Source organism: Macrobrachium rosenbergii, chromosome 15 (genome assembly GCF_040412425.1).
Source record: "Macrobrachium rosenbergii isolate ZJJX-2024 chromosome 15, ASM4041242v1, whole genome shotgun sequence".
Lineage (NCBI taxonomy): Eukaryota > Metazoa > Arthropoda > Malacostraca > Decapoda > Palaemonidae > Macrobrachium > Macrobrachium rosenbergii.
The window spans coordinates 21,707,290-21,720,176 of record NC_089755.1 but is presented as its reverse complement, the minus strand read 5'-3'; positions in this window follow the sequence as shown (position 1 = coordinate 21,720,176).

Genomic DNA, 12,887 nt, shown 5'->3' with positions numbered 1-12,887 from the left:
AGCGACTTCAAAAACTATTGATTAGGCACTAATATCTGTTGTTTTCTGTCATTTTTACATGTCACCCCCCTCCAACTCCTTCCCACCCGCTTCCTATTGGGGCTGAACTTTAATTTAAAGGGCATCAGGAGTATCACTTTTCATCTCAGCAACTTCGAGAGGTATGGATTAGACACTAATATCTGTCGTTTTTGGTTATCTTTACATGTCACCCCCTTTGGTGCCAGTGATGTCTTATCCCCACACTATTCTTTTTCAGATATGAAGTCATATGTATAACAAGTTTGGTTGAAATTGCTCAATGCGTTTCAGAGTTATTCTGGCACATACACACATACATCCATTTATATATATATATATATATATATATATATATATATATATATATATATATATATATATATATATATATATATATATATATATATATATATATATATATGTGTGTGTGTGTGTGTATACACACACATATATATATATATATATATATACATATATATATATATATATATATATATATATATATATATATATATATATATATATATATATATATATATATATATATATATATATATATATATATATCTGTGTGTGTTTGTGTGTGTGTGGGTTACTTTTTACCAGATACATATGTAATTATAACAATCGCAATGGGCTCCTCGTGATCAGGTCGGTAACAGCAAGATCTAAATACTAGAAGGTCGGCCGGACAACGGTACGATTTAGGCCGCTTCTGCGCATGACGTCATCCACGCCTTTCCCTCAAAGGGACCCTTGTGTATATTATCAACCCTATTTACCTCTTTTATTCACTCATTATCCATTTCTAATAAACTTTTTTTCTGTTGATGATATTCTCTCTCTCTCTCTCTCTCTCTCTCTCTCTCTCTCTCTCTCTCTCTCTCTCTCTCTCTCATGGAAATTGTAGATATTGTTTTTATGAAAAAACTCTTCAGCAATGCAACATTGTTAGAGGAAACATAAAACAGCGAAATGCGATCAGTTCATTCCTTATCTGGAAGTATAAATAAAATATAATTTACAGTTTCATAAACAAGTTCTCAATTTATTTGCAATGCTTCTATTTTACAATTTTCATATATAAATAAAATGTAATTTACAGTTTCATAAGTAAGTTCTCAATTTATTTACAATGTTTTTATTTTACAATTTTCATATATTTCCGATTTGTACTTCTGCAATCTCTTGACCTTTTTTTATTGAAATCAATTTTCCTGTTTAAATGTCTTATTCTAAAAAATACAGATATTTTTGTAAAGAAAAGCATGACATCAAATGGTAAGGCCACTCCAGCAAGTTTCACCTCGTCAGCAAGAGTTCTAATGCAATGATTTCCCTCTTTTAATTCTTCGCCATGGACTGATGAAAAGATTTCTCTCATCTTAATTGTGAAAAGAACGTATCTGAGGGTACATGAAGACCAATTTTGTTCATTACATCTATCCAACATTTATCAGTCATAACAACACCGGACCATTGTTTTTCTAATTCAGGATATTTTGATGAAAAATTTTTAACTATTTAACCTCCTATATACCTCGAAGATTCTTCCTCAGTTACAGAACTGAGTGTACTTGCAGGAGTTTCATTCGTTTTGGCTGTTTCAGTTACTTCAAGAATCTCATCGCCTTCTTCCATCCAGGATTCTTGATTAAATTCATCATGTCTTAAAATGAGACTAGTGAGACAAACTTCTAGAGCAATTTCTCGTTCTTTGTCTGCAGTTTTCGCCTGTATAGATGAACTCTTACACACTAATGTATTAGACAGGCAGTCTTGATTTTCGTCGCATTTAGTACTATTACATTTTTCACTTATCAGTGCTACTTCTTTCCCTAACAAACATTTATTCAGTCTGCGCTTGAAATTTACTGCATTTGGGTGATCATGTAGCCTGCTCATCTGCCTAATACAAGCAAATAAATGCTGCAGACTATCCTGATTAGGCCTCCTTGTCAGGATATAATCGACTTCATAAGACGTCTTACGCATTTCAAACAGGTCTATAAGAGAGTAGCAAGACAATTATCCTTTTTTGGAATTGATAGAGGTGTTTCTTTTCTGGCAGTCCATTGACACGACTACTGAAACCTTTAATCACTCTCACGTTGACATGATATCAATCATTTTGTTCACGACTCTTGCCGGATACTCCAAATTTACACCAAAAACACATCGGGTAGCTTTGTCGCCTTTGAAAGATGAGGAATTCATAATATCAAACCATTCATCTACTAACGATATGAACTGAGATGTTGCTTTTCATTCAATATTACTGAATAGGCCCTTTTCACCCAGAAAATTAAGACCATTACCTCATCTTCTTGACAGCAACTCTGCAGCATATTTAACACGCTACCGTTCTGACCCCTGAAAGTTTAAGTGAGTTTGACTTATTTTGTAGGCCATTTCATACTCTGGACAGTTGTTGGGCATTTTCGAAGGAAAAGCGAGTGAATAATGAAAAGAAAACAATATCCCTGGACAAATATAGTAGGTGGATCTTGGACACGTCAACGCAGTCCGTGACTATTGTTCACTGAATTAGTGTTTGGATACAAGCTTTGGCATGGTTTGACTGAAGTCACTGACCGCGACCTTTAGATTTTAGAATTTGGGTAACAGGACCATATCCTGATACGCTGTATGCGGGGTCGAATCCCGCTACGGATATCAGAATTATTTCAGATTCTTGCATTTGGATATCAGGCTTTGTAGTGACTAGCGTATCCAAAAATGTGAAGTAGTCGAGAAGTTAAGAGATATTTTTGTCATTACCAAGGTCTGCAATTACACATAAAAACACACACACGCACACACACACGAGCACACACACACACACACACACACACACACACATATATATATATATATATATATATATATATATATATATACATATATATATATATATATATATATATATATATATATATATATATATATCTATATATATATGTACTGTATATATATAAACATACATATATACAGTATATATATATATATATATATATATATATATATATATATATATATATATATATATATATATATATATATATATATATATATATATATACACACATGTGTGTGTGTGTTTGTATGTGTAGACGTGTGCATACACTTCATTCAATAGCGTATGAACATGTGATATAATACAAGCAGCACTACTTTAAATTCCAAGATCCTCAGTTATTAAGAATTTCTAAACCTCTTCTTGGAAGAGAATCTGATCATAAAGAATTTTCAAACTATTTTTTATGAACGGACTTGACACAATAAAAAAAGCAGACTATTAGCTTTGCATAAATCATGTCATAAGAACAACCTAATATTTTAAGAAGCTGCAAAATAATAACGTCTGAGTTTTGTTTAAGCAGATTAAGTGAATGGTACTTGCGTCGGCGTGCGTTTGTCTGGAGTGTGCGTATGTACACAGCTAATTATCAACATTTATGTACATGCACGCTCCCAAGGCCTCATGAGAGTGTTTCATAATGCTGCTTGAGCCCCTGCGTAATTCATCTGGAGGTTCTTCGGCGAATGATATTTAGAGGGAAAAAGCCGTTTTGATGGAGTGAGAAAAGAATAATGTTTGAAATCTCTAATCTCATGACCTCTCCTTTTTCCATATTGTTCCTCTTCCTCTACCCCAATAGCCCCCCTCCCTTACTCTCTCTCTCTCTCTCTCTCTCTCTCTCTCTCTCTCTCTTAACCCTTTCGGTCCCGCTATCAATAATTCAGCTCTACCTTAATGACTTCCTCGCCACCTCAAGTAATCCCCTTTTTAAATCGGATGATAACACGCCCAATCTCGCGAGGATTTAACAACTCCTGAGGATGTTTGTGCGTTCGTATGTGTGTGTGCGTGTGTGTGTATTGTGTGTGTTTTCATAACTGGTAGAATACAGCTGAAGTTACTTTACTTTCTTTTCCTCCTGTTGTTCTGAGGCCTGGGGAAGAAAGGGGAGGAGGAAGGGGAGTTGGGATGGGGATTTATACACTAGAGCAAAAGAGCTAAGTGCAGCTTTTTTGAAATCCCTTATTAAACAAAACACACGCACACTGTTTGGTCTAAAATTTCCAAATAATAGCTCACATCTATCTCACCAAACACTGGCCACATAAGTAACTCGCTCAGCAAACACGCGCACATTACACACATTATATATATATATATATATTATATAATATATATATATATATATATATATATATATATATATATATATATATATATATATTTATATATATATATATATATATATATATATATATATATATATATATATATATATATATACATATATATATATCTGTGTGTGTGTGCGTTTACACACATATATATGTATGATGTATGTGTGTATGTACATGTATATATGTATATATGTTTCAGTATATTTAAAAAGTAGTCAGTATCTGCCAATACTAATCCGTTCAAACAAATAGTTTTAGATGCATTTAATTTATTCTTTACCTGACTTGAAGAAGACAATAGTAAACGAGAGGTATAACGCCAATAGTTGTGAAATACCATGCATATAAACCAATAAGTCAGTTACATCTTTTTCATTTCAGTATCCTCCGTCTTATTGGTTAATAACCCTTCTTTTTCCCAAATCCATGGAGTAGGCAAAATAGCTTAATTCGATTTCTGTTCTCGTAATGTCTATTAACATGCCTAGTACAAGAAATAGAGAACATTCGTGTTTATTTAGCTGAAGAATATTTCAGTAAAAATACACAATTCTGCATTACAATAAACAATGCTTTAGCTTTTCTGTAAAGGAGCTCATGAAAGCTAAAGAGTTCTGTATTGCTATTAAGTTAAAAACTAACAATGTAGTTAAAATTCTGCATGGCTGAATTCAAGAATGAGGAAGCCTCTCCTGCCTCGAATTTTATGAACAGGTTTGTATTAAATCTTTTGTCTTACCAGAAGTACTTTGTACTGTACATTTGCTAGTCTTTAGTCTTTTTTTTTTTTTAAGTCCGAGACGGAGAAGGCTGAATCCTTATCACTGCAAAAATGTCGCTACAGTGAACCCCCGAAGCAAGGTCAAACCTGTCGTTTAAAAAAAGAGTGAAGTTAAGTGACTCAGGAAATACAGAGGATGTCAGAGATTTCCACATACAGGAACTGAATACTATGAAAGACTGGTCAGACCAGTCGACCTTCGTTGTGGTGACTTTTGGACTTCTGGGCAGTCTCGAAGCGTGAAGGGTATAGGACGAAGTCAAGAGTGCAGGCAGCATGTATGAATAAACTCTCGAGATAATTTTTTTGTTCTGTCAGTATGTTCTCACTGAGTCCTATTGACGTGCTGTGTTCAAAAACCTATGTTCGATCTGCCTGCTTCTTAGTTCATATGTTCAAACAGTTTGTTCTTAACTTCATTTGTCAATTCAGTCTTTTGCGCAATCGGCGTTTTCGTAGTTTCCGCGTCTTAAGTTCATTCTGGACTTGTGGCCTTTCACTGATATTGCATGTTCTCAGAGATCCCCTTTTCGAGTGTTCAAACAGAAGGGCTGCGTCAGAATCCGTTTTCCATTCACGCCTTCGGAGGATCTCGTCTTCTATCAGCCTCCCGACTTCTTCAGTATGTTGAAGCAGTGGACGCTCCAGTATGGTAGATAGTTAAGCATATATTTTTGTCATGGCCACATTGAGATTGGAGAACAAAAAATTATTCATCTTTTTTCCATTTAAAAAGTGAGATGAAACAACCTAGAAAAAACAATGATCTATTGATTCAGTATCTATTTGTCAGTCAAAAATGCGAGAGGGCCACGCTTTTACAGTTTAATCAACTCTAGTCCCTCAAACGGAAATTTATTACGAATGCAACAGAATGGTGTAGTCTTAAGCTTTAGCCTACTCGAAATTGCCGTGGAAATTAATTGAAATTTTCGTAGATGCAACTCCTCTTCTTCTTATTCTCTCTTTCTCTCTCGCTCTCGCTGGAAATCATGGAGAAAAGTCGATCAAAAACTTATAATAACCCAGAGAAGCAGAAAAATAAAAATGATCCTCATCGTCATCGCCATCGTTCGATGACACAAAAAATGGCGCTCATCCGCACAACTTCAAAAGATCCTTATTCTTAATTACTTGAACAAGTTTTTTGGTGAAAGCCTTTCTCTTCAGGCACCCCTACCCTCTCTTACCCAACCCCTCTTCCCATTTACCTCCGAGGGTCACACACCATCTTCACTCTCCCTTTCCTCAAAAATATATAATACAGGTAAATCGTTTCCTTCGTGTTCTGCAGGGCTGCTGCCTCGTCCACTCATTGCCTCCCCATCATCCAAGCTAGTACCGCACTTCCTACCGGCTCTCCTCCCTGAGCGCCCTCGAGGATAGGGAGAAAGATTGGATGGGCGAAGGAAGAGGAGGAATAGGATAGAAGGCTTTAAAAGCACCGAGGTGTCACCAGGAACCGTAAGATGCAATGAGCAATGAAGCTGAAGAAGTTTACAGACGGGTGTCCAGCCAATGACAACACCCATACCATCCCCCAGCCAGCCACCGTTCCCGCCAAAGACCTCGCACCTCGAAGAACCCAACTTGGACTCCCCCCTCCCCGGCCCCAGCCCCATCCAACTACTTTCAGACGTCCCCCAGCAATAACAACCCAACAAATCCAACCCTCCTCTGGAATCTCTACTCCACGCTTACTTTTTTGAATATATATTTTCTCCGCTTATACGATGATCATCAGTCTCCTAACTGGTATGTTCAAGGGCATATGAATATGAATACTCTCTCTCTCTCTCTCTCTCTCTCTCTCTCTCTCTCTATATATATATATATATATATATATATATATATATACATATACATACAGATTATCACCTTTTATTATGTTAACATTTCTTTCCCCTAGTTTGAAGAGAAGTTAAATACAGAAGAGGGAAAAGAGGCAGAGCTGAATGCTTGTAGCGTGAGAGGGGTTAGTGTAAGTTTGATAACTGAAAGTCCTGTGCGTTCTTAAGTGTAGCACTGAACGTTATGTCTGAACGCACTCTTGTAGCACAAAATGGCCATTTGTGTGGTATGTCCAGGGAATCCAGTGGTTTTTGGACGAACACCTGAGCGAGAGTATAAATGGGTCAGGGAACGGTTGGATAGTCAGATCTATGCAAGACTTCGATCAGTGATCTTTATTCTTGTTAGAAAAGTTAAGTACTAGTGTATATGCGCAAGAGAATAGGTTTTATAAAGATATGGCTGGTTTATGAATTTCAGTTTATAGAATGTCGTAGCTGCAGTTTTCCAGTTCTATGCAGTGTGGATACACAAAATTTGTCTTTGTCTTTTCCTCCAAAAATGGCCAATTCTGGGGATATCTTGGTTGAACACGTCAGAATTTAAATGTAATGATGGAAGGTAAAATTTTCTCACAAAGCTTTGAATATGAATCTTTCATAATTATGTTAATATAGAAAAGAAAAAAGAAACTAATTGCATACCTGGCCCAGCTCTACACTGGGTTTACTTGTAAGCCTGACTGTGTTGAGACTGCAAGCTGAAGTGAGTATTGAGAATGTAAGGAGGGTCATTAAGAGGTTAAAGAGTGCAAAAGTCATAAATGGCAAAACAAGTGAGAGGAATCCGTACAGTGGTGGAAGACTGACAGTAACTGACCAGGGTTTATAAGGTATGTCTGGATGAAGCAAAGAGGCATTATTATTTCACTGTATAAGGACAAAGTTGATATGATAGAGACACTGCATTAACTACAGAGACTTGATGTTAACAGGGAGAGTACGTATATGGTAGAATTGTGACTGAGAAAGTAAGATATTCGACAGAAAGATTGAAGGGAAAGAACAGCGTAGATTTAGACTGGATTGAGGGTGTGTAGCTCAAGTGCTTGTTAAGAAACAAGCATGTGCAAAGTATGAAAGCAAAAGCAAAAAGGCCATATGTGGTATAGGTGTACCTTGGAAAACATAGAAGTTGAAAGGATAAATTTCCAATGTTGAGGTTGTTGAGCTTTATAGTACACAAGCTGCTGAGTGCTAAAGATGCTGTTATGTAAGTGAAGTGTCGGTTAGCATTTGGTGGTGGGAATGGCATAAGACTGGGGCCAAGACAAGGGTGCGTTATGACTCTGTGGCTGCTTGATATCTTGAAGGGTGAGATGGATACGGGAGGTCAGCGAAAAGACAATAGATGTGGATGCAAAGGTGTGACAAAGAAAAATATTGAGTCATATATTTGCTGACGTTTGAAGGTAATGCAGTACTTACCGCAGATGGCGAAGAGAATTGCAGAGGTTAGTGAAATAGTTTGAAACTCTTTACAAGATAGGAAACTTTAGAGTAAATGAGAGCAATAAAAAGGTAATGAAGTTAAGTAGAAATCATCAATATATCAATATGAAGCAATGGTTGCTAATATGGATAATGAGAGAGTTTGAAGCATTTGATCACGAGTGTGTATATATATATATATATATATATATATATATATATATATATATATATATATATATATATATATATATATATATATATATATATATATATATATATATATATATATATATATATATATATACTTTAAATTACTCTCTTACAAGTGATTTTATATATCAAACACCAAAGGGAAGAAATGAAGCATGATTGGAGATCGTGACAGCGTCGACTTTATAGCTAACTAAGCCATCTTCAGAGGGCTGATACAAAGTGGGAGAAATTCATAATAAATATGGTAGAGGGACAGTACATATGAACATACCAACGGCTGGAAAATAATCATTAGCACCTGACAGGTGATTGTAGGTGGGGTCCTACTCTCATTGGCAACAGGTAGAATTTTACAGATCCGCTGGGATCCCTATTTCCCCTTTCCCCGTCTTGCAAATGCCTTCCCTAAAATCAAATTCCTCTTTTGAGATTATTGGATCAAGTTTATTCATTCCATGAGCAATGTTCATATTCTTGCTGAAACTGCCATTTATAAAACTAGACTCAGTGGTGTTTCTTTCTAGTGCATTATTAGAATAAAATTTTGATAGTAAAGTTTCATGTTCAATTCAAATTTGCATTCTTTTACGCAAATTTTAATTAATTCTTCTAGCGTGTGCTTGAAAATTGGTATAGCCAGCTGTGTTTGCTCTCAAGCACATCCTTTAAAAACTCCAACAGATCCATCAATAGGCACCTTTGTGAATAATGAGGTCACGTCAAAACTACCTGACGTGATCTTACCACTCAGGTGGTATTGAGGTCATAGAGCAAACACCGGTCAGGATCTACAACGTGAAGATGAGAAGAGTAGTTTATCAAAAGCTTAAACAGAAACATGGAAGTAAATGAATCTGCCGATCCAAAGAAGGGAGTGACTACCAAAGCCAATCATGAGTGTTTCGTCAACTTATCGAATAGACATCTTGATGTGATATGTGCCTTAGACCTAGAGTTAGATTTCGCCTTGTCATCTGACGTATCGAACAGCGTGGAAGTCACAACCGGAGTGTGCAATTTGGAAAAGTACAGGGAAATTGCTAGTGAAGATGTGAACATAACCAAGGTAACTGTATACGGAAATATGAAAAAGCCATACACCTCAAATGTCCCTAAAAGATTTATGGTTGCTGCCAGTGATGGTTGCTGACAAATCTGGTGCGCCATTAATTTAAAAAAGTATTCAGTAAATATGAATAATCTACTGAATAATGAAATTACATACAAAGAACTAAATGAAAATCCTGCTGACAGTATGAACAGTACTTTCAATACAGGAATTAAAGAGCTATTAAAGGGAAATGAAAACCTAACGAGAAAGTTGTGTGTGGCCTCTCCATCGTTACCTCACGTGCGCGGAACAATAAAAACGCATAAAACAAATTTTCCCCCAGACCAATTCGGTTGGCTCCGCATCTAACAATTAGCAAAATATCTAGTGGATATTCTTAACCCATAGGTTGGTACCATCTCTGATGCCAATATTAAGAATAATGTTGAGTTGATAAATAAACTGAATAATGTACAGATTAATAGTGAATCCAGGCTAGTAAGTTTTGACGTGGCTTCATTATTCACAAAGGTACCTATTGATGCTCTGTTGGAGCTTTTAGGGGATATGCTTAATAACAGAAAGCTGGATATACCATTTTCAAAGCACACGCTAATAGGATCAGTTAAATGTGTGTAAAACAATGTAAATTCGAATTCAACGGGGAATTTTATTCTCAAAATTTTTATTTGGCAATGGGTAACCCTTTATCCCCAGTGTTAAATAATTTGTATATGGAATTTTTCGGGATCTTTCTTAGATAGTGACCCCAAGGTGTTTTAACCCGGTATGTATCCACCTTAAAAACATAAAGAAAAGACCGTAAATATCATAAAGATAATGAGCCCCAAGAAATATTAGTCATAGATAACGACCCCTGAAAACCCTTGGGGGTCACTATCTAGGAAAAATCCGATTTCGAAAGCACAATATTAAACAAGATCATTCCACCCAATGTAGTACGGTTCAGGTATGCTGACGATGTAGTATGTGTTGAGCCAGTTAACGGAAATGTAAATAACTTCTTTGTTAATTAAAAAAATTGGTGCCATCAATAAGATTCACTATGGAAGTGGAAAAAGATGGTTTCCTACCCTTTTTGGATTGCCTAATACATGGAACCAATAAAGAGTTTAAATACAGTGTGTACAGAAAACCAACCAATATTTCTGTCTGAGCTCGCTTTTATTCTGGTCACAGCAATAAGTTAAGAAATCAGTTTTCACATCCATGTTCTTAAGAGCATTACGTATTTGCAGCCCTGAAGTATTAAGTATATCTTAGTTTAACCAGACCACTTAGCTGATTAACAGCTCTCCTAGGGCTGGCCCGAAGGATTAGATTTATTTTACGTGGCTAAGAATCAATTGGTTACCTAGCAACGGCACCTACAGCTTATTGTGGAATCCGAACCACATTATAACGAGAAATGAATTTCTATCACCAGAAATAAATTCCTCTTATTCTTCATTGGCCGGTCGGAGATTCGAACTCGCGGCCAACAGAGTGGTTGCTGAGAACAGAACCCTCTCTCCCAATGAGGAACTTTTGCAGCCCTGAATACACTGATGACACTGATGGTGAAATAGATATGATTAGGAATTAAGGCAAGAGATAAATATCCTGACTGTATGAGTCAAAGCATTAAAAGTGGCAAAAGAGTCATTTTATGTTAGTAAAAAAAGAAACGTATCACACAAATAACATGCTTGTGCTGCCATATACAGTAATATCAAAGGTATTCTCCATCTTCTCAAGAATTTTGCAGTTAATGTTGCATTTAAGAACACTGTGCTACATGTACTTATAAAGAACTTGCCCAACAGTATAAAGGATGTGTATACCAGATTGCGTGTCATTCTTCTGTTAAATTGGAAGAGCATAGGAAAATAGAATAGAACAGCATAAAAGACGTGTAAGAAATGCACAGGTGAACAGGGGAATTTTTGTATATGTCAGTAAGAACAACCATACAACCAACTGGGCAGGAGCAAGTAAGATAAGTTTATTCTAATAATGCACTAACAAGAAACAATTTTTGAAATGGAAGTTTCAGCAAGAGTATGAAGTTTAGTTAAGGATTGTATAAACTTGATCTATCAATTTCAAAAGAAATATGCAAGGCGTCTAATATTAAGGAAGGCACTTGCAAGACGGGGAAAAGGGAAATAGGGGTCCCAGTGGATCTGTAAAATTTTATCTGTTACCAATGAGGGTAGGACCCCGCCTGCAAACTCCTATCAGGTATTGGTATGTTCATATATACTGCCCTGCTTCAATATATATATATATATATATATATATATATATATATATATATATTATATATATATATATATATATAATATTATGAATTTCTACCACTTTGTATCAGCCCTCCGAAGATGGCGTAGTTAGCAATAAAGTCGACACCGGTCAGGACCTATAACTGTTCTTCATTTCTTCCCCGTGGTGTTTGATATATATATATATATATATATATATATATATATATATATATATATATATATATATATTTATATATATATATACACATATATATACATATATATATATATATATATATATATATATATATATATATATATATATATATATATATATATATTATATACATATATATATTATATATATATATATATATATATATATATATATAAATATATATATATATATATATATATATATATATATATATATATATAAATCATCAACACACAATCACGTGTGGAACAGAAATAAATTTCTGACTCACGTCGGGATCGAACCCAGGTCTCTCAGGTGGAAAGCAAGGGCGTTATCCACTGGGCCATTCAAGTCTAAAAGAAGTTGGAACCTGAGAGCAACTGCACCCAAGGAATTACCTGGGCAAGCTAACTGCTTGCATACCATATGTGTGTGTGTGTGTGTGTGTGTGTGTTTGTGCGCGTGCGTGTGTATGTGTGTGTTAAATTTTAAGATCGCATATACTACGTCAAAGTCAATGAGACACGAATGTCATTATGCACAGTGGAAGAATTAAAGCGATTAATGCTTAGAGGACATTGAGATTACTGCTGTAGATCTAGAACAGTGGTTCTCAAACTGGGGGTAATTACCCCCGTTGGTGTAATGAAGCCCTCTGTGGTGGTAACGAGGCACTTTCTCAATGTCTTTATTTTCTATTAATTACCAAAGAAATAATGTTTTAATTCCAATTGCAATAAAAGTAACAATGCTTTAATTTTAATTTTTGTCAAAGAAATAATGTCTAAAATCTAAATTCTTTATTTCTTAAGATTTGCGTAAAAGTGAAACTAATTTCTTACATATAAAATGCATTAAAAATTAAGCATTC